We start from the raw sequence: 5,286 nt of genomic DNA on the forward strand, positions 1-5,286 counted from the left end.
TCGACATCTAGTGACGTTGAATTATCATAAAATAACGTTAATTGTTCAACCGGGTACCGGTAACAAATTAATATCTCACTGCGAGATGATTGCCTCGATTTACGTTTACACTAACATAATTTCGGCACAATTGCGATACTTCGAGCAAACACGAGTCTGTTTGATAAAGAACTAGCTGTCAGAATCGGAATCATCAGATGCTGTATCGGAGGATGAGGTTGTCGCGTCGTCACTGGAATACTTGAAGACGCAAAACTGCCCGTTCATGAACGCGCGATGCCATATGATCAGAAGCATTATTTTACTGCCAAAGAACCATTTATGATATAGAATTTTGTACTACTTTCATCACTGGACCCCGTAGCTTTTCTAATTCCGATTTGTTTCCGTCATAAAATTCTTTACAAATTTTTCAAAATACCACACTAACTTTTCCTTCTGTTTGATAATAGCAGAAAAATTCCACTTTTTAACTGTATCTTCTTTCACCATGATTTATATTCGCAACGACACCGGTAAACAATAAGCATTCGATGAAAGAATAACTTTTGCGTAACAATAAGCCAGTATTTATAAGGTTGCAAACTTTTTACAGTTCACAAGAGCATTGTCAGCGCATAAAATAGCTTGCGTGATGCTCTGGGCTACCACCGTGTAACACGCGATGAAGAAGCGCATAAAATTTCGTTTGATTAAACATTAAAGCATACGACAATTGTCGCCGCAATCCAAGGTGTGTTGATTTGGTAATGTTTTTGCCGTCGTAGATGGAAGCTAATTTCGAGGGCTGTATACATGTCCGGTAGGTACATAACTTAGTGCTTGATACTCCTTTGCAATCACTCAACCAGCATGCGATTAAAAACTTAGAGTAAGTGACTTTGATACCACACAACTTGTGTGGTACGGTAACTCGCTGCCAAACGCTTATAATATAACTCTTGTGACGTCATATTACTATTCGACAAACAAGCGTAAAATTTTTGGTCGTTCGACAAGAAAGAAAAAATCGCAGCCCTGCTCCTCCACAAATATCCTGTTTTGATCGCCTTTTAAGAATAAGTACGTCTGAAAAATATGAAAATCATTAAATAACGACACCAGATTGTCAATGGGTAGCCATCATAGGCGTAAATTCCGGAGAGAGGACAATTGAAAAACTTCAAGATACTAGGCCTATTCATGATACTGACTCAGTCTGTGTACAGTATCTATGCTGTAGGCCTAGGCTATAGGCCTACACAGCCTAGCTAGCTCTATTATTATGACAGCATAATAGGTTAGCATAGGCTAGGCTATAACTAACTTTTCTAAACCGGAAGGATACCACTAGCCTAAGCTTATCATGCCTAACTGTAGCCTACGTCGAAGAGAGAGAGAGAAACCTTTTATTTTGTCTGTTGCGACAATAGTAGCCTACGGTACAATTATACACAATACGAATAAAATAGTATGATACCATAGCTATCTAAATACCACAACAGACAGGAAGCAGCGAAAGACTATACCATTCATCGAGTCAGCTGCTTCCCAGTTCAGTAAACTTTGTCATTGCTACTCAAGTTCAACTGTAAATCAACGGATTACCTAATTTTAACTAAAAGAATTGAGAACTAACTCACTCACTGTACTCACGTCCAATTCCCAAAATGGCGAAAATAGAAATCAATCGACAGAAAGGCGAGAATGGGAAAGGGAGTGAGAGGGAGTTCCTGGTGGCGAGTGACGACGGAAACCAGCTGATCATCGTTATTCCAATCATTTTTAGAACTTTTAAAAGGGAATGTTAATAATATTTTCTTTAAAAGTGCTAAAAACAACAATTCCCTTTTTAAGACAAAATTTCCTTGTAAAATTGTTAAAAATCCTTCCGATCTTCATTTCCTTTTTTTATCTTTCGAAGCGTTGAAAAATCCCAATTTCGGGATAAAATCCTTCAAAGTGGAAGCACTGCAGGGGTGGGCAATTTTTGTTGTTACGTCACATAAGGTGAAACAATGGAACATAAATTGTTGATTTTCTCGATTCAACAAAAACTCACGAGTGGTTTTTGCATAAAACGATAGAATTGTTGCGATTATTTAGTTGCATTCTCGCGGCTGGCCGGAGTGATTTTGCGCGGCTGAGGTTGTGATTTTTAGTGAATTGCGCGGCTGCGCTTGTGATTTTTTGTGAATTGCGCGGCTGACACCGCGGCTGGAAATTGAAGTGCGCGGGGGATTTATCCCCCGCGCAGGCCAAACTTTCCAATGTGGAAACAAGATAGGCTGATGTTCAGTAATATTAATGAAAGAAAAGAAATCATGTGCTGCTGCGATCCTCAAGTGAAGTCCTGTGGTTTTATTCAAATATAAAATTTATTCCGGGTGATTAAAAATAGGAAAAACTTTTGAAATCAATAAACTCTTGTAGCAAGGGCGTTTAAACTTCAGTGCAACCAAGACAAGTTCAAGCCAATAAATAGTACAAGGCTACGAGTAAAAACATTTTCAGTAACAGTATTACAAAACAAAAATAATCACAATTTTAAAAAAGGTATAGGCCTATTGTTTTGTCATGAAAGAAATGGCTGAGTGACTCTCAGTGTGACCAGTTAGGCTGCATGAAACTAGCGCAATGTGACCGTATAATGTGACAAAGAAATTGAATAGAATGTAAATGAGAAATAATTGAGTGTAACCAAATAACACAATAGGTCAATATTGTTTTCTTCAGACGAAATTTAACAAATCAAATCAAGGCAACGTATCATTACAATACAAAGTTTGAACCCAAAATAACAATTTTTGTCATTTTTCCACTGACAAAGCAACAAAATTTAAATTCAATTAAAAAAAAATCAAACACTTTGCATTGAAATAAAAGCAAGAAGAGAGAAGTTCTTTTATTTGCATCAACAGCACATGTGGAAAAAACAATACAAGATTACAATGTGAACTAGGTTGTTTTGATGTTTGCTGATGATGATGGGAGTGGCAGAAGGACCGAACTGGTCATCAAGTCTGCCACACCCGTGTGGTGTCATAACTTATTTGACATGGAACGGTGTCGGAGTTGAACGCAAATATATATTGTATACATTACAACATAAAAAACAATACACACACGAAATTTAACAGTATAATACAATATAAAACAGGAATACAAGAAGTGATGCAGAAATACAAAATGGCATAGGCTATACCGTACATACAACACAGCATACCGGTAAGACAAAAGCGAATATACAGTAATTAGCGAGATACGGTGAGAATAAGTAAAAATAGTTTGATGGCACTATATCAGTTACTTATTCCCAGACATTAAGTGCAGTTTTAATTTTTTAGAAAACATACTAATTGTTTGAATTTTTCTTAGCTATTCCGGTAATTTGTTCCAAGTGTTTGTTCCAAGAAATTTAATTGAGCGTTGGCCAAGCTTTGTATGCATTCTTGGTTTAAAAAGTATATATAATATATCTTTCATAGCACCTCTGGTATTATAGTTATGAGTTTCGTTACTAGGACGAAAGTACTCAGAAAAAATTGCTGGTTGATTTCCTTTATTGCTTTTATAAACAAACTTACATACTTTTATTAAAAACATGTCTTCGACTTGTAGCAAGTTGCTTTTATTGAACAGAGATTTGGTGGGAATTCTGTCCTTAATCTTGGTGAAGTTTAAACAGCGAATGATGCGATTGTGTACCAGATTTAAAGGATACAGTTCCGTTTTGGACGCACGACCCCAACAGATGATACCATACATTAGGTGGGAGTGAACTAGAGCATAGTAAACTGCTCTTAATGTCTGGGAATTTACGCACTTTCTTAGTCGATATAGAGCACCACAGCTTTGAGAAAGTTTTGTTGAGATTGTATTGATGTGCTGTTTCTATGATAACGACTCATCAAATGTTATTCCTAAGTATTTGTAGGTGTTTGTGCGTTGCAAACTGGTATTTTGAAAAGTTATTTCTAGATTTGAATTTTCTCGGACAAACTTTGACCCAAACAACATGTATTTGGTTTTGCTTACATTAATTGTTAACTTGTTTGTATGCATCCAGTTTTGAATCATTAGGAGGTTAGAATTCACTTTTTCTTGCAATCTACTAGGGCTTTTATCCTTAATACATAGTAGTGTATCATCAGCAAACAAACGAGTCTCAAATTCAGAAGCGTGATTAAGGTCATTAATGTAGATAATGAACAACAGTGGACCAAGAACTGAGTCTTGGAGTACACCACATTTGATTTCTTCATACAGTATGTAGAATTTGTAGTACCAATCTGCACAAACTGGTAACGGTGATTTAAGTAAGACTTTAATAAATTATAGGCATTTCCTCTGATGCCATAATAAGCTAGTTTCTTTAAAAGGATTTCGTGGTCAACGGTGTCAAATGCTTTGGCAAGATCAATAAAGATACTACATGTAGTAAAACCATCATCGCAATTTTGTAGTAGTTGTTCATAGATATCCGTAGCAGCTAATGTGGTTAAATGTCCACCTCTGAAACCAAACTGTTGTTGGGACAAAACATTGAATTTTTCAAAAGAAAAAACAAAAGAAAAAAAGCATTTTTGTCGATTTAAGTGCGATTGATCCAAACTTGTCTGGCAGCCCTGCTTACAAACTGACTAGGCTTGATTGTTGGCCAACGTTCTATTTTTATATCAAAAACTAAGTAATTCATCATTATAAACTCTTGCGCTGGTTTAATTAAATTGATTTATACCGATACAACACACACTAATCCAGAAAAGTTTAAAAAACAACTGAATTTAATACAAAAAATTTTAGGACAAACTTTTAACCGATTTGATAATGGGCAGCAAACAAGATGTTACACAATAGAATGTAAAACAATTAATCCACATGGCTTACTAATCGTTGTTTGATAAATTTTCTATCGTACTGTACTTCAATTGCTTCACTGGATAATAATTTACTTTCCTCATCCCTATTCTTTGAAAGCTGAGGCTGGCGAGTCAATTGCTTGTTTGCTACATGCGGCAACCGCAGACTTGGATTCTTGATATAGGTTTCTTTGAATTGTTCTGTCTTTGCGAATTCTTTATCAATTTTGAAAATTTTTGGACTGAAATGATTACAATTAAATTCCTTTCTTAATTAGTCTAAAATGAGCTATTCTTCAGGCCTAAGTTTTTCTTTAATCCAATTTATATATTTAGACCTGGAGAGCAAAATCTTTGCTGCTTACCCAGGCCTTAAAACTCGTGTTTTTTTCCGGCAGCCATTGTGGCCTACCGAGAGCTCCTTCTCGGCGGCCAAATCTGCGTG

This window comes from Aplidium turbinatum, chromosome 16 (genome assembly GCF_918807975.1).
Source record: "Aplidium turbinatum chromosome 16, kaAplTurb1.1, whole genome shotgun sequence".
Classification (NCBI taxonomy): Eukaryota; Metazoa; Chordata; class Ascidiacea; order Aplousobranchia; family Polyclinidae; genus Aplidium; species Aplidium turbinatum.